The following is a 23,326-nucleotide window of genomic DNA, read 5'->3' as shown; positions in this document are numbered from 1 at the left end:
CAGAATCAGTGGGTGGATTAAACAGCCTTTGAATCACAGAATACAGGAGTTGAATGGAAGGCATATTTGAAGAAATTATTCAGAGTTCAGCTCAGAGAAAAAGAGAGGTTAAGAGATACAGAGAGCAGGGGTGCCTGGGTGGCTCAAGATGGTTGAGCGTCTGACTTTGGCTCAGGTCATGATCTCGTGGTTAATGAGACTGACGTCAGGCTCTGTGCTGACAGCTCAGAGCCTGAAGCCTGCTTCAGATTCTGTGTCTCCCCTCTCTCTGCCCCTCCATGAATCACACTCTGTCTGTCTCTCTCTCAAAAATAAAAGTTAAAAAAATTTTTTTAAAAAGATAACAGAGAGCAGAGTGAGAAGGTCTAACATAAGTCTAATAGGAGTTCAGAAGAAGATATTAGAGAGAATGGAAAAGAGGCAATATTCAAATAAATGAAGGTTGAGAAATTTGCAGGACTGCTGAAAGACACACGTCTTTAGCTCTAGGAATCCCAACAGAACCCAAGCAGAATAAAGACAGAAAGGCTTACACTTAGTTACATGGTAATGGAAGCTGCAGAACACCAAAAAAACACAAAAAACAAAAAACCCTCAAAAAAACCAAAACCAAAACCAAAAAAACAAACAAGTAAACAAAAACACAAAAACATAAAAACCAAAACACAAACAAATAAAACAATGCTTTTAACACAGCCAGAGAGAAATGCCAGGTCACTTGTAAAGGAACAGCAATTACACTGAAGGCCAACATTCTCAATAGCAATCTCAAAGTCAGAAGCAGTGAAATAATGGCCTCAATGACCTAAGAGAATATATTCAGCTACTTCTCAAAACAGAGAGCAAAATAAAGATATTTTCAAGCCAAAAAAAGCCAAAATCCAAACCAAACCGGAAAAAAACTTTGAGAACTGAACAACCCACAGGCTCTTATTAAAGGCTGATGCTAAAGGATTTATTTCAGGCAGAAGGCAAATGATCTCAGATTCATGAAATAAGGGTAAGAAGAGATAATGATAAGTATAGGTCCATCTGTATAAACACTTACTATATAAAACAATGATGTCTGACTGGCAGGGGGAAAAACCAGGATAGAATGAAAACACAGCATAATAACTGTACAGGGGCGCCTGGGTGGCTCAGTCGGTTGAGCACCCAACTTCGGCTCAAGTCATGATGTCGCAGTTCATGGGTTTGAGCCCTGCGTCGGGCTCTACACTGACAGCTCAGAGTCTGGAGCCAGCTTCAGGTTCTGTGTGTGTGTCTCTCTCTGCCCTTCCATGGCCCACACTCTGTCTCTCTCTCCCCAAAATAAATAACCATGAGAAATTTAAGAAAATAATTGTATACAAATTGGGAGAGGCTTTGAACTAGAATTGAACTAGTCGTTGGTTCTTGCATTGTTGGGAGGAAGGTAAAGACCCTGATTAATTTTAGCCTTTGGTAAGTATGCCAGTTATAATAGCTGCAGTAACTATTCAAAGAATAAATAGAGTGTATAAGTTCCAAAGAAGAAGATGGGAAATGGAATGAGGGAGAAAGACACCTCAATCTAGAAGAAAGAGCAGAAAAGTTTGCAAGTACATAAAGGCTGTACGAATGTATCTCAATTAACCAACAATATACACTGATTCTAAACAACACTGCCTTCAAACCTGTAAAACAAAAATTTCAGCACTACAAGGAGAAATCGACAAATCCAGTGGGAGATTTTTAAGACATTTCTCTTGATGATCGATAGATTAACTGGACAAAAGTAAAAAAGGACATATTATAGATGACTTGAACAATATAACGGACTAATTTATTTTGATGATCCTATACAGAAAACTATACCCACTAATTAGAGAATACACATTTTTTTTCAAGCACTCATGGAACATTTGATGAAAAAGTTGAAAAGAGATAAAATATAAAAAAGGAGCAACATAGAAGGGGTTCAATGCTTATTTCAAACTCTCTCCCAGAATCCAAACCCTATTTTGTCTTGATGTGTCTCAAGCCTAGCACACTGTCCCAAAGGAGGCTCTTTATTTTCATTTTTTTAATTTATTATTATTTTTCAATTTATATATGGGTTAGTTAGCATACAGTGCTATAACGATTCCAGAAGCAGATTCCAGTGATTCATCCCCTATATAGATCACCCAGTGCTCATCCTAACAAGTGTCCTCCTTAATGCCCTTTGCCCATTTAGCCCATCTCCCCCACCCCTCCAGCAGCTCAGTTTGTTCTCTGTATTTAAGAGTCTCTCATGGGGGCACCTGGGTGGCTCAGTCGGTTAAGCGTCCGACTTCAGCTCAGGTCATGATCTCACAGTTCGTGGGTTCAAGCCCTGTGTCGGGCTCTGTGCTGACAGCTCAGAGCCTGGAGCCTGTTTCAGATTCTGTGTCTCCCTCTCTCTCTGACCCTCCCCTGCTCATGCTGTCTCTCTCTCTCTCAGAAATAAATAAAACATTAAAAAAAAAGAAAAAGAGTCTCTTATGTTTTGTCTCCTTCCTTGTTTTTTATATTTTCGCTTCCCTTCCCCCAGAGGAGGCTCTTTAAATGGAGTGAAGAAAGAATGGTGAACGAAGGTTCTCTGTTGAGGAAAGCACAGGTTGGCCAACTGGCAAGGCCCACCCGGGAGCCCTTTCCAACGTGGGGAGGGACGAGAGGACAAGGTGAGTGGTGCCAGTCTCTAGGGAGAATGACAGGTACAAACCGGGAAAGCAAAGTCATGACAGCCATCTTCAAATGTGAAGAGACAGTCACGTGGCAGAGTTTTTGAAAGTCCAAACTTTGTGGTTCCAAACGGCAGAGCAGAGGAGGGCAGACAGCAATTACAGAGAAGAATCTGTCCCCAACTAGGAAGGATTTTCTAATAATTCACTGCTCAACACTGGTTAGGAATTGGCCTGGCTGATCTTTTTTTTTTTTTTAAATATAGTTTATTGTCAGATGTTGGTTTCCATACAACACCCAGTGCACATCCCCACAAGTGCCCTCCTCCATGCCCATCACCCCCCTTCACCTCCCCCAACCCATCAACTCTCAGTTTGTTCTCAGTATTTAAGAGTCTTTTATAGTTTGCCTCCCTCCCTCTCCTTCACTATTTTTTTTCCCCTTCCCCTCCCCATGGTCCTCTGTTAAGTTTCTCCTGTTCCATAAATGAGTGAAAACATATGGTATCTGTCCTACTCTGCCTGACTTATTTCGCTCAGCATAACACCCTCAAGTTCCATCCATGTTGCTACAGATGGCCAGATTTCATTCTTTCTCATTGCCATGTAGTATTCCATTGTATAGATAAACCACATCTTGATCCATTCGTCCATTGATGGACACTTAGGCTCTTTCCATGATTTGGCTATTGTTGAGAGTACTGCGATGAACACTGGGGTCCATGTGCCCCTATGCATCAGCACCCCTGTATCCCTTGGGTAAATTCCTAGCAGTGCTACTGCTGGGTCATAGGGGAGTTCTAGTGTTAATTTTTTGAGGAACCTCCACACTGTTTTCCAGAGCGGCTGCTCCAGTTTACATTCCCACCAACAGTGCAGGAGGGTGCCCGTTTCTCCACATCCTCGCCAGCATCTAGAGTCTCCTGATTTGTTCTTTTTACTGGCTGATCTTTTAAGACCCCTTACGACCCTAGGTGGGGCAGGAGTCTGTCTGGGATGTTTTGGGACGTTCCAGCCCACAGACTAACTGTCCTTCTAATGCCTTTCTCCCCAGAGATTTCTTCATCCAAATTTTCCTGCATATATAATCCCTAAAAGACCTGCCAAAGTTCCCAGATTCAGGAGGCAGTGGAGGAATAATGAGAGCTTTAGGCCCCCAAACCTTAATTCAGTGTCCTTTCTCCTCCACCAATGGCCTCTCCACGAACTGTAGTGAGCATGCTTTGCCCTGTTAGGCTGACAGGCACTTTCTAAGCCCACCCCTATGCCAATAAACCCCATTCTCCTTTCTCAGCACAAGGCGTGAGATCACAAGAGCACAGAGACTTCTTTAGAATGACAATGCCTGACCCTTCCCTGAGAAGGGAAGCAAGCTCACCTTGACCTCCGCAGCAGATGGCTGAGTTGGGGGCTTGGCTCTGGGGGCTTCTCCTGTGGCCGGTCAGTCATGCTGCTCTCATGCTGCTGGGCAGGTGGGAAGAGGAGGCCTGGTTCTGTGGGGAAAAGAGCAGGAAAGATCACTCCATTGTTTGCTCCTAGCTCTCCATCACCGGCCTGCAGGGGGTACTGTCCAAAAGCCCAGGGACTTCCCGAAGCTGGCCTCACTGACTCTCATGTCATCGGGGAGCGGGCAGGCATGGATGACACAAATATTTCCCATGCCCTATAATGTGCCAGGCAGGGGTTTGAGGAACAAGGCTACAAAGATGAATTAGAGGCACTCACTGTTCTCAAAAAACAGGCTAGCAAGAGAGACACAGAGAGAGAGAGAGACATGCACATTTCATTACAATATAATTTGGTAAGTGCTATGATTTCCCCAAATTCATTCAACAGCCTTCCTGTCCCACAGGGGAGCAGAGGCAGCCCGCATGTGCTACGCACAAGACTCCCCAAGTGCTTGTCAGGAAGGATGAGCTGTCTTTGTTTTTGTTTTAATTTCCAACCCACTGCCAAGGAAAACACTTTTATAAAAGGTAATGAAAACGAACTGGTAGAAAAATGAAGTGAAAAAATGCTCATCCAAAGCACCATCCCTCAAATTATTCGACTTGGCTGAGAGCCCCGTCCGATCGCTACAGAAGTTTCTAAGTGCTGGCCGTTTCTGTACTTGTCTTGCGGCCGGGGAAGCGATTTGCTGCTAGCATCGCTCCAGAGACCGCAGCTGAACAGCAACACTAGCCACAGTACAAGTTTGTGACACAGAGTCGGGCTTGCCCAAGATGTCTGGCTGATCTCCGGGTTCAGGCAGAGTGGCTCGCTGTAGGGCTGGTATCACATTCATCAGATCAGAGAGTCTCTCTCCGGGCCAGAGGGCCACAGCAGGGACTTCGGGAAAAGCGTCGGGGACAGAGGCAGTGGAACTTGCTGGGCTCTGGTCACAGAGCACCAGGCTCATGGAACCCGGGCAAAAGCTGTGTGCCCTGCAAGGGTGCCGAGCCTCAACTTCCCAACCGTACCTATGGCCACCCCAGCTGAAGCTACAGCCTTGAATGGGAAGGACAAAGTGGTATCGATTACAATGGACTGGGACCTTTCAGACAATAAACCAGTTCTGAAATGTCAAGGGGGGCTGCTGGTGTTCACTCCTACTATTTAATGCCATAAAAATGATTTTTTTTTAAAAATTGAGAAATCCTTTGTCTGTGACAGCCAGTTCCCAAAAAAACCTTTAAATGCCTATTGCCTTAATACTTGAGGGAGAGATTACAAGTCATTTTCACCCATTTGAATGTTTAAGAGAAAATGTTCACTCCTCTAAACTCTCAGCTTTTAAGTAGTTCTTATTTTAAACTTTAGAAGATAAGTCTAACAGAAGAAAAACTTCTCAAAGTCTTTTTTCTTTTTTAATGCAAACATTCATAGAGCCTCACTCCCAGCTTCACATGCTAAATCATCTGCAATTTGGGAGTCTGTCGCTCATGAAATTCTAGCGATAAGCACATCATAAATAGTCCTATAGCAACAGAATGCTTTTGAAGCGAAGTCTGTGATGTTACAAAGATTGTGTATCATTATCTCTGTGTGTTGGTGAACGGAAGGTTGTGGGAATAACTGTTTATGTACAAATAAGTCAGTATGGTAACTGGCAACCAGAGAGGCAGACATTAGCCAGAAGCAAGCCCGTGGCATGGGGTGGGGAGCAGGGATGGGCTTTGCTCAGTTTCCATGACTAACTTCCCTCATGCGGCCTGAGTCCCTGGGGCTGGCTGTCTCACGGGTAAGTGCTAGGCTTAGACAACCAGAGTCCAATGTTACTGGTCATCTATTATTAATGTCAGGGGCTGGGCAAGCCTCCCACCTCTCAAGATGTGTTCTTGAGGCCCAAGACAGACATGTAAGCAGGTAATTATGACATCCCTACCCTGTTAAAAAGAGCATATTGGTAGGAGCTAAGGGAGAGGAAGTGAGTTCCTCAGTTAACTGGTTCACCCCATCTCTCCCACCATTCATTCATCCATCCAACGCTGACTGAGTAACCAGGATGTCCCAGGCAAGTGCAAGGCACTAGGCAGAGAACAGTTGAGACCAAAGTGGTCCCTGCCTTTGTGGAGCTGATAGTCCAGTGGGAGAAACAAACATTAGCAAATTAGAAATAACTGGAATCACTATGCTCTAAAGAAGTATGGCCTCTGCTATAAGAACACATGACAGGGGATAGACCTAGCATGGAAAAGGGTCACTGATATCAGTCTTTAATTTGAGGCCTAAGAATATGTAAGTGAAGCCAAACAGGGAGGGCAGGAGGGAAAAGAGAGAGAGAAAAGGTGTGGCCGGCACAATGAACACCCTGGGTAAAGGTCCTGTGGTCGGAAGGAGCATATGGCGTGCTGTAGCTATGAAAGGAGGCTTGTCATAAGGATCACATCGGCTCTTGGTCTCACACCACGCTTCAATCACTGTGGTAGTCAAGGCAAGCATTCAAGATGTGCAGGTTTTTCAAAAGTGCCCAAGAAGGAGCGCCTGGGTAGCTCAGTTGGTTAAGCGTCTGGCTCCTGATTTCGGCTCAGGTCATGATCTCACGGATCATGAGTTCAAGCCTCAGATCGGGCTCTGTGCTGACAGCGTGGAGCCTGCTTGGGATCCTCTCTCTCCCTCTCTCTCTCTCTCTCTCTCTGCCCCTCCTCTGCTTGCTGAGTTCACTCTCTCTCAGAAATAAAAAAACATTTTTAAAAAAGTGCCAAAAAAGTTACCTACAGCAAGCCAGGCGTATAATAAGGTGAACAAAGCTATACATACAGTGCAACTCTCTCATCCTAAGCTGGCATGAGGCATCCAAAATAGGGGCCACCTTGCTCTCCCTCCAATTTTTGACCAAGTTGTTGGCATTATTACCTATTTTCTTTTCAGCATTGGGGGACTTGGCCAGTAGTAAAAATCAGTTGGTCAGCGCTGATAAGACAGATGGTGTGTGGCCTAGGGAGGTGGACAAGCATTCCATTATTAAGATTATTGTTAGGGTACCTGGGTGGCTCAGTGCGTTAAATATCCAACCTCAGCTCAGGTCATGATCTCACAGTTTGAGGGTTCGAGCCCCACGTCAGGCTCTGTGCTGACAGCTCAGAGCTTGGAGCCTGCTTCAGATTCTGTGTCTCCCTCTCTCTCTGCCCCCTCCTCTGCTCATGCTTCCTCTCTCTCTTTCTCTCAGAAATAAAACATTAAAATTTTTTTTAAAAACCCATTATTGCTAGAGAAGTATCCTGGGGGGGGATGGGGGTGGTACTTTAAGGAAATTTATACAATTTCATGCATGGAACAGGAGCTTTGGGGCCAAGCAGACCTGGGTTGAAATCTGACTCTGTTCCCTTACTGGCCATTTGGCCTTATTCTTCTATTTTAAAAAATATTTTTTAAATATTTATTTATTTTGGAGAGAGAGAGAGAGAGAGAGAGAGAGAGTATATGTGTGTGTGTGTGTGTGTGTGTGTGTGTGTGTGTGAGGGAGGGTCAAAGAGAGAGGGAGACACAGAACCGGAAGCAGGCTGCAGGCTCTAAGCTGCCAGCACAGAGTCCGATGCAGGGCTCGAACCCAGAAACTGTGAGATCATGACCTGAGCCGAGGTCGGACACCTAACTGACTGAGCCACCCAGGTGCCCCTGGCCTTATTCTTCTAGAAGAGCCTCCTTGCAGAGGTCTCAAGGACGTCAGCAATTATAGCCAGCGCACTGCCTGGCTTCCAACAGGCCCTGCATAAGGGGCAGTATTACTATCACTCCACACCCGTGAGCGGGAAGCAGGGACCGCCATGCCCCTCCCTCAATGGGACAATCAACAGGAGTCCACGATACGGTCTCCCAGCCACTACTGGGGCCATAGGGCAGCTCTGCGAGGGCGCAGGGGCCACCCATCAGTGGCCAACGGCCCAACGACTCACTGTTTCTTAGTGTGTGCCCTCAATGGTCCCCAGCCACCTCGCTGTGAGTCCCTAACTCCACACCAGGGCTAACCATCACTGAGTCATACCTCATCTGCCCCAGGCTCAACTGCACCGGATGAATCCAGTCGCCCTTTCAGGGGCTTATGGGTGGCTCCAGCCAAGAGCTCTGGGCTCCCACCACGAACAGCTAGAGTTCCTTGAGACAAACATCTGAGTCCCTGATGGCTGAGGGGATGGGACCTGACCACATCCTGAAGACCTACCAGGATTAGGCGAGGTGCTGGGACTTCCCAGCGATCACCCCTGCTATTTATAAGCATCCTGCAGAGTCCCTGTGGGTATCACCATCTAACAAGTAGGAAACTGAGGCCTGCCGGTTTGCCTAAGACCACAGAACTTGAGTGGTGGAGCCAGAACATGACGCCTGAAAGCCCTTCCTCTTTACTCCATTACCACACCAGCTTATGGGGACAGGACTCTTACCATTTCTTTCCTATATGACCAAGGAGGACACAGCCCTGGAAGGCTACATGCCTTTCCAAGGATCTGCAGCCAGCAAGCCACCAGGCAAGGCCAGAATCTTACCCTGCCCCACACTGCTGTCTGGGCCTCAGTTTCCCTTCTGCACACTCATGGCGATAAATGCCCCCTAACACACTGTTTTTAGAGTTAAGCGGGGGGATACAGACTTAAAGATCTGGGGGGAAGGGAAAAAATTAACAGACAGAAACACTTTAAACGGGTACTGAGAGTCTCACACCAAAGAGGAGGGGTTCTCCGCAGCCACAAAGCCGTCAAAATGAAAAGAAAAGCTCACATCCCACCCGGACCTGGTACGGGAAGGTTTCGCTGGGGAAGCAGGATATACAAGAGGGAGCTTCTGAAATGGGAAGCAGGATGAAATGAAGTGTGAAGAATTCCCTCTATGCCACCCACAACAAATTAGAAATTGGCACCAATTTTAAAAAGAAGGAAAAGGAGGAGGGGGAGGAGGAGGATTCACTCTGTGGCTTTAATTTAAGAGCAGCTAAGAAACGGTACGGAGAGTAATCGATGCAATGAGAAATCTCAGACCCCACCATTCTGTCAAATGAATGCTATGCAGGGACAGTGGTGGCATGGAAGATCTAATTTTCAAACAGGACATATCCCCCAATAGTCAGGGAAGGCCCAGAAGCTGTGGGGGAAATTCTCATTCTCCTTCCAAACATCTCTTCTTTTGGTGCCCCACTCCCACCCCCAATGAAGCTGAGAAGAGAAGGGCTGTCTGGCAGGAGAGGGTCCTGCCCAGACCATTGTGAGACAGGGGTGGCCTGTGTAATCCAGCCTTCATGCACCTGGTTATTTCAGAACACAGAAGCCGGGCCACTCACATCAATATCGGGATACATCAAACACTGAGAATGTATCAGATGGGCTTACTGTAGACTGACAGTGAAAAGCAGACCAGTATCCACTTTCCAACCTCCTTGCTCACAGCTCCAGCCAGCTTGTCTATAGGGGTTCACACACCCCAAGCTCTTTTCTACCCCAGGGCCTTTGCACACACCGATCCCTCTGACTAAGATGCTCTTTCCCCAGCTCCCCATTCATTAACCTCTAGTCAAGCTTTCAGGTTATAGCTTCGGTGAGACTTCTTTGACCCTCTTGAAATATAAGGCATGTAGCCACACTCCTCACAGTTGCAATCAGTTAATTATGTGATTCCCAAGTTGGGTTTCCCCAGTCACACTGTAAGCCCTTCTACGGCATGGGCAAGGTCTTGGGGTTTTTCACCACAGTGTCCCATGGGCTGGTGCACAGCAGTTCTCAATCCTCATCGCACATCAAAATCATCTGGGGAGCTTTAGAAACCACGGATGCCTGGGTTCTACCACAAACCTATTGAACAATAGTGTTTAAAGCTTGCCAAGTGGTTGTAATATGTGGCCAAGGCTGAGAACCGCTACTTAAGGAGGTCATGGGTGCTGGGCTCACGTCCCAGAGCAGTCTTGCAGTGGCCCAGAGAGTTACAGCAGGACCCTGCTCCCTTTGCTTGTGTATACAATGTAGCATTTAAATGTTGTTTGCCGCTCCAGAGATTAAATTTGAGGAAACTCCAAAAGAGGGAAACAAAGTCCTCACTGTTAGAGAGGAATATTCCTTTCACGAAGTTCTCTATGTTGGCCCCTCCCCGACACACCTCTGTCCTCTCTCGCCCTGCTTTCTCACCTTTATCCTCAGAGCCACAGGATTAACCTGATGCGTTCCTGAAATACGCTTAAATAGTGGGAATGAAATCCCCTAGCCCTACAGTGCAAAAGGAGGCAAAGTTTCACATGAAATTATATGAAAACAGGAGAGTTCAAAGTCACTTTGAAGTAGGACAGGCTCGCGGAATCAGGCTCGCTGCCCCCAGGTGATCTGTGTGCACACTAAAGCACCCCGATCTCTCCAGCTGTGCCGTCCAGCACGGGAGCCGCTGGCCACGAGTGACCATCTCCATGTATATTAATTAAAATGAAATGAACTTTAAAACCCAGTCCTTCAGTCTCATTAGCCACATTAGCCACATTTTAAGTACTCGGTAGGCTCGTGGGGCTCGCGGCTACTATACTGGATGGCACAGAACATAGCGTTTCCATCACTGCTGAGAGTTTTCTGTGACAGAGTTCTTCTCGAGCACAGTATCCCTACCCTGGCACTAGTGACATTTGGGGTGGGATAATTCTTTGTTGTGGGGGAGGGGGAGGCTTCCGGCATATGGTAGAGCAGTGGTTCTCAGCCTCAGGTGATTCTGCCCTTCAAGGAACACCTGACCGTATCCAGAGATGGCTTCTGGTTGTCAGAGCTTGGGGGGAGGGGTGGGTTCTACTAGCATCTAATGGGCAGAGGCCGGGGCGCTGCTAAACATCCTATGCACAAGGCAGTCCCCACAACAAGAATGAACACGTGCCAAGGTAAAGAACTCTGCTCTAGAGTACTCAAGAAAACACAGCCATTCTCAGTAAAAGCGGTGGTGGTAGAGATTCACAAGATCAAAGAGCCCCTAACCTTGTCCTTTGTCAAATTCAGAACCGTGAGAACAACCATCTTAGCAAACAGGTGTCTATATTTGTCAAGAATGCAGAAGAAGTAGTCCTGGTTTCCAGAATAATCTATTAACTCATTTTTATTTTAGAAAGAGAGGTGGCGGGTGGAGGAGCAGAGAGAGAGGGAGGGAGAGAGAGAATCCCAAGCAGGCTCCATGCTGAGTGAGGGGCTCTATCCCACGAGCCTGGGATCATGACTTGAGCTGAAATCAAGAGTCGGATGGTTAACTGACTGAGTCACCCAGGTGCCCCTCTATGAACCCATTTTTAAAATGAAGTCCTGCACTTGGAATCCTAAGGACTGGGAGAGGCAGATATTCATTTCTGGCATTGTTGTTTGGAATGTGTGATACGTTCCATAGGAAACCAGTCTGCCTGTTAGTCAGGTGTAGATATGCATTCATTCATTTGTGCATCTATTTATTAAGAAGTGTTTATTGAGCAACTACTATGTGTCAGGTACTCTTCTAGTGTTGGAAACAGAGGAATAAATACAAGAAACCAGGTCCCTGCCCATGTGGAGCTGACTTTCTACTAGAGAAGGCCAAGGGGACACCAGGAAACAAATACACTAGCAATGGAAGGGTGGGAATGATAATGCCAGGAAGCAAAAGAAGCCAGGGGCTTGGGGAAGTGAGGGGAATGGAGCCTGAGGTCACCTCTCTGAAGAGTGAACAGGGAAAGTCACCCAAAGAAGTGACATCTGGGCAGAGACCTGAATGAACTGAGACTGAACAAGACATCTGAGGAGGCAAGAAAGTTCCAGGCAGGGGGAAGAATTAGTGCTGGGTCCTTTGGTGGTACAACCTTGGGGGAGGGGGGATTGGTAGAGAGGTCAGCGAGGCAGGCAGGGAGGGGCCAGGTGGCAGGGACAGGAAGCCACTGGATGACTCTGAGCAGAGGAGTGACGGGGCTTGGTTAACATTTCACACAGAGAACGAATTATTGAACAAGATTGGAAAAGGACAGACCAGTTATGAGGCTGCTACAGTCTTCCAAGCAAGAGATGACAATGACATTATTGATTAATCAATCAACAAAATCATTAATACTAATAGTAGCTCTCTACTTGGCCAATGCTATTAATATTCTATCTCAGATACATCATAGGCAGACCAAGTGTCATGTCCAAGCTACCTCTATGGGAAAATGCATTCTGAGTTCCAAATGGTCAACTTGGGTTTTAAGATGGGGACCGTGTGATCTAAGAAAAGACAACAGGCAAGGTTGCTGGGGGCTGGGAAGATTTGCAGGAAGAAAAAGGGAGTATTCCCCAATCACCTCCCCCCCTTCTCCAAAGCCATCAGAGAAGACGAGTCTGAGAGGGACCTTCCCACCATAATTCTTCCATGGTTTGTGGGGCAGTGAGGGGCTGAGACCCACTCTCCATCTACAGGGAGGGCAGGAGGGAAGAGGCTGGTTCTCTCGGAAGGATGGCACCATAGGTGTGAACGAAGGAAGGCACAGAGTCTCTTCCAAAAGCAGGAAAGCTTCTACTTCTGGGGTTACAGGGCAGCACAGGGTCATGGAAGCAGCCATGGAGTTAGCAGATTTGGGGCAGAAGAATCCAGCTGTGCCTCTTAGTGACTGCACAACACTGGGCGTGCCACCCAAGCTCCCCGAACCCCTGGAAAAATGGAAACAAGACCCTGCCTCTCAGAGTGGTTCCGAGGGGTCAGGTCAGATGCTGCCAGTTCTGTGAGTAACAATTTCCAGGCCTCGTGCCCGAGCCTGGGCACGGGTGTCTTCTGGAGCAGATGCAGAAGCCACCATCGTCCACGGGTATGTCCAGGTAAGTCAGCTTTACCCATGGAACGGGGCTTCTCCTGCATTAATTTATCTATCAACACCCATTCACTAGGTCATAGTGGTGGCCGTGTTATCTGGCAGAAGCAGAGAGTGAGACGCAGCCTCTATATCTAGGAACAAAGGACAAGCAAGGGCAGCAGGAGACATGAAAACAGCTTCTTCTAAGCCTCCTTTTCCCTTGGTGCGTGGTGACCACTGCTCAGAGAGCTTTCACGCCTTTAGACCAGAGCCACCGGCCTCCTGGGGGGACAGTGCCATGTGCTCCCCTCCAGACCAGCAAGCAGGGGCCTGCTCGTTTCTCCTGGAGTGGAAAAGGGTAGCGAGAAAAAGGAGAGCTGGCTGGGTAGACAGGGTAGACTTCAGCAAAGTCTTTCCCTCCAGCCTCTACTTCCTCCTTCTGGTGGACATGGCTCCAAGACAAAAGAGAAAAAAAAAAAAAGACCAGGACAGGTGTGGGCCACTCCTGACCCCCAGATGGCCCAGGGCTCAGTGTCTCCTGGAGCACTTCCTAAGGAACACCTTCGAGAGAAGGCCCCAGCTCTGAGTCATCTGAAGCAGAGAGGAGACCTTGTAAAAATAACTCCAAGTATGAGGAACCTGTATTCACATTATTCACGAAACAAAGAACAAAAAAGCAGGGCAGGAAGCAGAGGAGGAAAGTGTCGCTCACATCAGTTTTCTTCACATGACAAGCAGCCAGGAGCTCACTTGCTGAGCCCCAACCCTCCCTCTCTCCCTCTCTCTCTCCCCTCCTGTCTCCTTAGAGCGATTACATAAGCTGAGAGAGGGGCTCCTTGCAACTTTTGACTCTCCCACCCATCCCGCTTCAACTGTTACCCCCAAATCTGCCTTCTCCTGGTTATCAACTCTGACACAGGGGTTCCCCCGAAGCCCAAAGCCTCTCCCAAGTGCCAGGGGTGGGCTATCTGGCACCGTGACTGTAAATATTTTAGCAAACAAGTACAAAATAAAAAGGAAAACTCCTCATAATCTCTTCACTTTGTGAGACTTTTTTTTTTTTTTTTTGCTAAACTTTTAAGAAACTATGGTTGAGATCATGTTGTATATATAATTTTGCATCCTGTTTCTAACATCAGCCTTTGGTCATGTTATTAAAAGCTCTTTGTAAATATTAGCTTTAGCTATTGGATAGTAATTCATTGAACATTATGGCGCATTCCCTGATGTTATGAGAAGCAGGAGCCCATATCCTCCACAGACTTATTTCACCTAAAGCAGGTACTTTTCAGTGACCCCCGAGCATAGAATCCAGCAAGAGTCACCAATCTCTGAGCACCTACTACTCTGTGCCAGGGACTCTGCCTCCTGCCACATCAGGTGGCTGCGAAGGTGAGGTGTGGAGACAGCCTAATATCCTACTGTCACCTGCAAGACTGATTCCCTTTCTCCACGCTCAGAACTTCCACACCCCACTCGGTTGAGGGCCACATCCCATTCCATTCTTCTCCCAGGAAAACCAGGGCCTCACCCTCATTCAGTGGAGGGGACGCTCCAGGTCTGAGAAGCAGAGGAAATTGGGACAACTGGTCATCAGGCATCAGAGTCGGCCAGCCACAGCCTGCAGGCCGGCCAGCCACCTATTTATAAAATAGCTTTAGTGGAACACAGCCATGCTCATCATTTACATTTTGTCTATGGCTGCCGTCAGCCACAGTAAGCAGAGTAGCTGTGTCAGAGACCATATGGTCCCCAAGCCTAAAATATTCACGACTTGGCTCTTTAAGACCAAGCTTGCTGACCTCTGCGTTTAGAGGCCAAACATCCTCCAAAACCCATGCTCCCGTTACTTAGCTGAGAGTCATCGCTCAGAAGCAGCTGTCCAGCCAGGAACACCATCTGCCAAGCTCCTCCTACAGCAAGGTGGGATCCTGTGACTACTGCTCATCAACAGAGCGTGGGCCAAGAGACATATGTCATCTTGGGGTCATGCTGGTTATGAGGTGAGCTTCGACCACCTGCTTTTCTCCCTTCCACCTGAATCCAGGGGCCTCCTGGGCCTGCGGTAGGTTTCCCTCCTTTCTTCATTATTATTCCCCAGAAAAGAGCCTTTTTGGACACTTTTTCCCCTAAGGGCCTTCCTCCATGAAGACACACCATATATCTGTTTAGGTACCACGTATGTGTATCTGTGATAGCTGTGCATGGGAATATAAGTTTTGTGCTGGGAACTAATTTTTGAGTGTGATATTGCCCTCCCTGAGAATGTATCCTATAAACTATAACAGAATCATAAGACAGAGATAACTGGGTACCTGAATAACCTTGTGGAGGAATGCCAGGGACACCAGAACACTTGCATTTGACTGTTATAAGGGCAAGAAATAAATAACTAACCATGTTAAACTCCCGAAAACTGGAAGATGATTATGGCAGCTAACATAGCCTTAGCAATGTCAGTACAAGATCTTTTGTGATCATTTTTTAAAAAGGGATGGATTGGATAGCTATGTGATATTATAAACAGGGAACCTCTCCTAAATCCCAATGAAGTAAATTTAGGATTAAAAGCCCCTACTTAGGAGTGCCTGGGTGGCTGAGTCGGTTGGGCATCTGACTTTGGCTCAGGTTATGATCTTGTGGTTCAAGGGTTTGAGCCCCACATCGGGCTCTGTGCTGACAGCTCAGAGCCTGGAGCCTGATTTGGATTCTGTATCTCCTTCTCTCTCTGTCCGTCCCCCACTAGTGCTCTGTCTCTGTCTCAAATAAACATTTTTTTTTTAAAGCCCCATACTTAGATGGGGGAGAAGTTAGCCTGTTAGCTCTTGAAGTGATATAAGCAAAAATTTTAAACAGATTCAAGAAGGGTTTAGATTCCATCTTCATCAGGTGGAATGGGGACCACATGTTAACTTTATTCACTTACATCCTTTCCATCTGGATATTGTGAAGATGAGAGTGAAGAAAAAGTTTTTAAGAAGACATCGTTTCAAATAATGAAGGGAACAGATAAGGGTTACTGGGAAAGAGACTATAACAACTCTATGGAAAATAAACAGACTATGGAAGATGAGAAACCGATGATGCAGGCACAGGAAGCCTGAGCCTGGAGTGGGTGTGAATGTTATGGGAATCTACCATCCTGGCAGAATGACCAAGAGCTGATGACTCAGGGCAATGGAGGGCAGGAACCAAGATGTAAGGCTGAACTGGGGGGATTACACAAAATCTGAAGTCAGAGGAGTTGAATCCTCCATGGATGGCTCATGGGGCAGCCATGTATCTATTCTCCCAAGCACAAAACAGCATTTTCTTCTTTGAAGACACTGAATGGACCCAAAGAAAAGATATGAGATCTAGAAAGCAGTAGAACTAAACCTAGTAAACCAGTATAGGAAAATCTCAGATGACAGTTGTGTAGCAGGCCTAGAGGGCAACCAGGTCAGACTTCAGGAGAACAGAAGCTCTGGGAGGAAGGGAAGATATATAAAATACCCAACTAGAGAGTTTGGGAGGAATAAAATAAATGGCAATATGATAACAAAAAATTGTTTAAAAAAGGAAGGCAATAAGACACTCTTGGAAAAATAAAAAGCTGTTAAAAAAAAAAAAAAGACTCTTAATATATTATTACTTGGCTCCAAAAAAGATAATAGATCAGGCATCAGGATCACACACTTAAATGCCTTCATGGTGAGGCAAATAAGTTAATGATCAGAGCAGGTTGAGTATTTGGGCACATGTATACACTGAATGAGTGTTGGGAACTGCAGCAACAGTAGGCATGCCCATTCTAAAGAGGATATCCTCAAGCAGGGTTTCCATTTGGGAAGTCAGACTAAGTGTGCCAGAGCTTCCAACTTTTAAAACAATACCCCAAACTCGAACACTTTTATGAAAACTCTATTTTAAAATATTGGCTTAAATTAAAAAAAATCACTAGGCAAATCAAACAAGTATGTCCAAGGGTGGACTATCAATTCACAATTTATCATTTAAATAGTTATAGTAAAACACATCCTACCTACTGATTATTCAGTATTTAGGCTCAGCTTACAGATAAAGCATAGAAGACTTAATGGCAATTACAAAATAAAAAATGTAAATGTTATCAACTTTAATGTAAAGGTAAAAATAAGGGTGACAGAAAGTGAAAAATGGAAGGTAGCTGGGGTAGGAACACGAACATCTTCATCTCACTGGGCACAGAATAAAGAAACACTGTTGTTAATGAACGAGAAATATGATAGCAAGAATCTCACTTATAAAGCTAACCAAATAGAGGAACTATAAATAACAATACAACTATGTTGTGAGGATGTGGGGAGGGAGGTAGAAGGGCGGTATGAGTGAGCTAAATCATCACCTATCACAACAGGAAGTAAGCTGATAATTTCTAAAATAGCACCTCATTTTCAAATATGGAGGTAAGTGCCAGAAAGAAGTAATTGAAAGAGTTAAAAGTGATCACTCCAAGGAAGTGGGACTGGGTTAGAGAGAGAAGGGGACAGGAGACTATTATTATGAATTTTTCTGAATGTGAACCCCCTCCCAACCCCAGGAAAAAAAAAGTTTTTGAAAGAAAATGAAACAGATCAATTCATGGGGTTGGCTACTGAGATAGATACGTAAGCCTGCAAGTATACTCTGAGTAACATAGTGTAGATAGCACTCAAAAGGTTTTAATGTAAATAATTTAATGAATGGGCAAGTTACAGAGTTATAGGATGCAGTGCTCAGAGACTAACACCAGCAAGAAGCTCTTACCAACCCTAAGTTTGAAGGGCAAGGGGAGGGAATGGTGTTCCCGGAGCCCAATGAGGCTAGAGTTCTGGGAGAGGGGCTGAGGCTATAAAAAACATCCATTGCCAGAAATCAGATAAAGCAGAGAGGGAGCTTGAGGATTAATACTCCAATCTTTCTTTCCTCCTGTTCTTGAATCTCCTGCTGGCTTCTCCTGTTAGTTAAACCCGATTAAACCCAGAAGGTAAAGTAGAGGAGCCCAGTGGATGCAATCCACAGAGGCCAGCCACCCCAGACACAGCAGGGCAGAGAATGGATCTGGAAGGTGGTGGGCAAAGAGAGAACAACCACACATATTCTCGCATTCTCCATTATTACCTGAGAGTAAAAGAACAGATTAGATACCCAGAGTGGTAACTCTGACATTCTCTAGTTCAGTAGCAGAACGAAGGGTCTGCCAGGAAGAGGTGATAAGGGATGTATAATTCCCGCCCCCCTCCCCCAGTTTTCATTAGTAAATACAGATGGATGACTTCCATATGTAGGCCTTGCATTTAGTCAAAGAGGAGAACCAAGATAAGAATCCCATCAATGTGAAAAAAGAAGCGAGACCAACATAGAAAAGTAATGATATAATGTGATCTGATGAACGTCCAGTGAAATGTGCAACCATACTTCCCCAACCCTCAAACCTCCCCAGGTCTTTCTAAACAGGAGAGGCTTGATCGGCCTTTGAAGGGTAAGTGAAATTAGGCAAATAGGAGAAGGCAGCATTTGGGACATGTTTGGGGGGAGTGAGTAGGCCTGCTTGGTCACAGGAGGAATGAGAAAGAAGCTGGTCATCAGAATGGGACAAAATAAGAGGACCCAAATATCAGGCTCAGGAGCTAAAACTCTACATTTGGGACATGACAGTGCCAAAGTTTTCAGATCAAATGACAGGCCTGAAGATGTAGAGAAATCACATGGGTAGAACGTGAGCCAATGTCAAAGACAGAGAAGGTGGGGACATGAAGGACCTGCTCCTAGTAGATGTTTAATATTTGTGGAAAGATGAGAAGCCAGGAGCTATGAAGGAAGAGAGGATGCATGTAAGTAAGCACTTAGCTTGTCATTTAAGACTCAACTATAAGGTCATATCCTCTATTAATTTTTTGGTGACCAAACCTTGCCTTTTCTCAGTAGTGGGACTATTAAGCCCCAACTATCTGAGCTTGGAATGCTTCTCTGAACTCATATTTCCTGCTATTATTGTATGAAATCTCTTGAAGGCAAGAATGGTGACTATTCACCTTTATGTCCCCAGATATTAGCTCAGGGCCCAGCCATAACAAGTGCTCAAAAATGAGTGCCCCCAAGATGGATGGGTGGATGAATGGTGGCTGGCCGGCTGGATGGTGGATGGATGGCTGGATGGTTGATAAATGGATGGATGAATGGTGGATGGAGGATGGATGCTTGGTGGATGGATGGATGGTTGATGGATGGATGGTTGATGGATGGATGGTTGATGGATGGATGGTTGATGGATGGATGGATAGACGGTGGCTGGCTGGCTGGCTGGGTTGACAAGCTTGCATCAGGACAGTAACAATGCAAATAAATGAAACAGGAGAATCAACAGCATGTGGATCTTCCCAGAGTAAGCAGGCCTGATGCCTGTCTCTTCTGGAAAGTGGGAGATTATAACTTAATTGCTTTATGATTCTGCAAATATTCACCAGCTTGTGAGGACATGTTTGATTATTAACAGATTGTGCAAAAATTGGACACAGGAAACAAACCACAAATGACAGAAAGGTGGGTGGGGCCCAGGGCAAGAACCAGAGACCAAAATGCTCTCTTACATACCATTTCGGAGGATGAGGTCAGACACGTTGGCTCACTTTACTTTGAAGTTTTGGTTGTTTCATTTTTTACAGTTCATGTCAAGAGGATGAGAAGGAGCAAAAAGGCAATTTCCAGAGAACTGTTTCTCTTCTACACACCAACGTCTCTTCTATTACCACCATAGTCTTGTTTTTAACTAATGGTCTTGGCAAAAACCGTAGAAAGCAAAACCGTGCCCTTACAGTAGGTTCCAGAACAACACCAGCTGTTGAAATTAAACAGCCAGACTGGTAGCCCAACGATGAGTAAGAACAACTTCCTTCAGAAAGTGCCATCACTAGGCAAGGGCCTTTTGAGCCCCTGGACAATGATCAAGAGTTTCAATCAGGTGGGACTGCTGCCCAGGAACCGCCAGGACAGAGTTGAGTGGTGGCTAATTCTCTACCTTTCCTATTTTCAGGTATCAAAGTAAGGATGCCCAATGATGTCCTGCATCCCTCCTGCCCTATGTGTGTCCCCAAATAAGTTCAACAAATTAAGAACCCAGAGCAGTAGCTGGGGCAGGTTCCTTTATTCACATTTTACAGAGGGGAAAATAAAAGCATATGAATCTATGTGAACAACTTGCCCCAGGGTCTGAGAGAGGAGTCACGGACCCAGCCTGATCTGGAACACTGGTCTCCTGATGACTTCACTGTAAGGACCTGATTCTTTTATCTCCAAATCCTAGCACAGGGCTGGCCCCAGTCCGTAATGAGGACTCATTTACTGAACAGATGACTCCTGGTGCCAAACTACTACATTCACCTCTCTCAGGACTTGATCTCTTTGTCTGTAAAATGGGAATTGCAATGTTCTTCTCATAGGGTTAATGTGAGGATAGGAAACATTCATACATACACAGCTTTTACAACACGGCCTGGCACGCGGTTGGTACTCCTTAATAGTAGCTGCTACTATTATTGTTGATGGTGCAACTCCATGAAGAAAAGAAGAGTAAGGTAACATGAGCGAGAATGACATAAGGCGGGGGGGGGGGGGTACCTCAGCTAGGGTTGTGGGGAAGGACCTCCTCTAGGATGTGATACTAGAGCAAGACTTAAGTGATGGAAAGGAGTCAGCCCTGCTGAAGGGGTTGGGGAGGGGGAGGAGGAAGGGCGGCTGGGAAGATCTGGGGAAGGGCCAGGAGGCAGGGGGTATAGTGGGGCAAAGGCCCGGAGATGGGAGTGAGCCCGGTGTGTCTGAGGGGCAGAAGGAAGTGCCAGTTTGTAATACATCTCAATTCCTATCCCTAATTTTTAGGAGGAAATGTGGAATTACCCATCTGAATAGCCACCCCACTGCAGGCGAAGTCATAGAGGCCACTCTGAAGGTCTGGTCAAGATATCTTGAGTAGGTCTGAAGGTCCCACTTTACTGAAAGTGTCTTTAAAAAAAATCCCTTCAGCACTGTTCACACATTTCTAAAACAGATCTTAATTCTAGCGCATGAACCACTGGCTGGGGAAGCCGAGGCTCCAAGCTACCTTGACCCTGGAAGTCCCCAGCTTCTGCTCGGCAACAGCTGCTGAGAGCAGTTTGCCAGCACCCACCCCCGTCGGCCTCCTCCCCAAGCCTGTCTTACCAGGAGCAAATCTGGTAAATGTGGAGGAAGGAGGCGAGTCAATACGGTAAACACGGAGGAGAAACACAAATTGCAAGGCAAAGCCGCTGCGTACTGAAACAGCGTTGTCCCGTATCATTTGACGCTATCCTACGCTGTTATCACAGGAAGCCCGAGTTGAACCAACTCCTGCGAGCCCTTTAAAGACATAGTCCCACTGGTCTTACCCTGACTTCATTTTAGGTTTAGTCAGAGCAGATTGGGGCAGGAACAGCCCCTCCTCCTAACGACCAGCCCTGGTGAGCAACGCTGCCCCCTAAGGCCAACTGTTGGCAGGAGAGATCTGGGGCTGTGCTAGTCTGAATCATGTCCATACCCTTCATGACATTCGCCCTCTGCCTTTGGATCTCCCCAATGTGAGGTGTGTTCTGGAACATTCCAGCCAGCGACTCCCCAGGGCAAAAATGCTGAGTCCCGGGCAGGGGCCTGCCTCTTCCCCAGGACCAACCTCCCAACCCCTATGTGTGGTGAAGTCCCAGGAGAGCTGTCAGTGGTGACCTTGCCCTCCCTCTGAAGGAACTGAGGACCACACCTGGACCTCAGTCACAATGACATCTGCAGCCAGCCCGCTGCTCAGGTCCCAGCAATCGGAGTAGAGGGAACCCAGGGAAGCTCAAATTTCAGGTAATCCAGGAAGTACACCCAAAAGCCAACAGACTGATTCCTTTTACTGTTCCAAACTCATCAGCTGTATGTGTAAGTAAACAAAAAAGGGTAAACAAAATGAAATATCAACAAAATAAACAAATAATTTTCCATACGTAAATGCATATCCTTACGTAGCAGGAGAGCATAAAAATCAGTAAGAAAATGATAAACCACACAAAGAAAAAAATGGGTTTGAGGGCATCCGGGATAGAAATACAAACAGCACAAACACATGAAGACTTGTAAACCTCAGGAGAAATCAAGAAAATGCAGATTTAAAGAACCTATCAAACTGGGGAGTATTTTTATATCCTGGTGCAGTGTTGACAAGAATGTGGTGGAAAGAAGCATGCTCACACGTGATGGTGAATTGACCAATGTCCATCAAAGCTTTAATGTGCATGTGGTCTGACCCAGGGATCTATCCTGTAGAATGTTCACATTACACATACACAGAGATATATATTATGTGATCTCCAGTATTGACAAGAATGGGGAGAAGTGGGCCCACTCATTACTGCCGGTGGGAATGAAAATCACTATCCTATTTATGAAAAGACATAAAAAAACCGGTGCCAGAAACATCTTAAAGTTTTACATAGCCTTTGGCCCAAAACTTCTACTTGTAGAAACTCACCCTTAGGAAATCATCGTGAATATCCCTAAATATTTAGTACAAGGATGCTCATGTGCTGTTTTTAATGGGGGCTCAAAACATACATGGGCAAAGACCAAGACCAGGTAAGCAGAAGGTACAGCCAGAGAATGGAATACTATGAAGCCGTTATATTATGCCACAGGCCTTCTGGTTTAAAAATAAAAGACTGGGGTGCCTGGGTGGCTCACTTAAGCATCTGACTTTGGCTCCGGTCATGATCTCATGGTTGGTCGGTGTGAGCCCCACATGGGACTCTCTGCTCTCAGTGCAGAGCCTGCTTAGGATCCTCTGTCCCCCTTGCTCCCTGCCTCTTTCCTGCTCTCTCTCTCTCTCTCTCAAAAATATATAAATAAATAAATACACATTAAAAAGTTTTTAAAAATAAAATAAAAATGGAAGACTGAAAACAAACGTGTTTATCCCTTACTCCTTCTAGGGGTTCATTAAAATGACAGTAAAGGAACTCTTTTAATTGTATAAACTTAACAACATGGAAAAGAACAGGAAAAGGAGCAGTTAGCAACAAATTATAGGAAGACAGCAAATGGACAGGAGGCAGTACTGAAAAAGCAGGACCGGGACGTCTGGGTGGCTCAGTGGGTTAAGCGTCTGACGTGGGTTAAGTGGCTCAGGTCATGATGCCACGGTTTGTGGGTTTGAGTCCCACGTCGGGCTGTGTGCTGACAGCTTGGAGCCTGGAGCCTGCTTCGGATTCTGTCTTCCCCTTTCTCTCTCTCTGCCCCTCCCCCACTCACTCTCTTTGTCTCAAAAATAAATAAACATTAAAAATTTTAAAAACAGGAAAAACCGGGCAGAAAGCTCCCAGGGAAGGATGTGGACCAGAAGGGTGTGTCTGCTCTGTAGATTCCAGAGAGTCAGGGAAGCACTGACGCCAGAAACGGGGAA

The 23,326-nt window shown here is 46.1% G+C and overlaps 1 protein-coding gene across 3 annotated transcripts in view; it reads right to left on the bottom strand.

Moving 5' to 3' along the window:
* Window positions 1-23,326, bottom strand: part of TRERF1 (transcriptional regulating factor 1) — a 208,681-nt gene that overhangs the window by 65,943 nt on the left and 119,412 nt on the right. For all 3 annotated transcript variants that reach the window (XM_039242675.1, XM_039242677.1, XM_039242676.1), the window contains one exon: window positions 4,042-4,156. The gene's annotated coding sequence lies outside the window, so the exon portion shown is untranslated. The remainder of the gene's footprint in view (window positions 1-4,041; window positions 4,157-23,326) is intronic.

Source organism: Hyaena hyaena, unplaced genomic scaffold (assembly GCF_003009895.1).
Source record: "Hyaena hyaena isolate Hyena2069 unplaced genomic scaffold, ASM300989v1 scaffold_211, whole genome shotgun sequence".
In the NCBI taxonomy this organism is placed as follows: domain Eukaryota; kingdom Metazoa; phylum Chordata; class Mammalia; order Carnivora; family Hyaenidae; genus Hyaena; species Hyaena hyaena.
The sequence above is the reverse complement of the archived record's forward strand: the minus strand, read 5'-3'. Positions and strand labels throughout refer to the sequence as shown.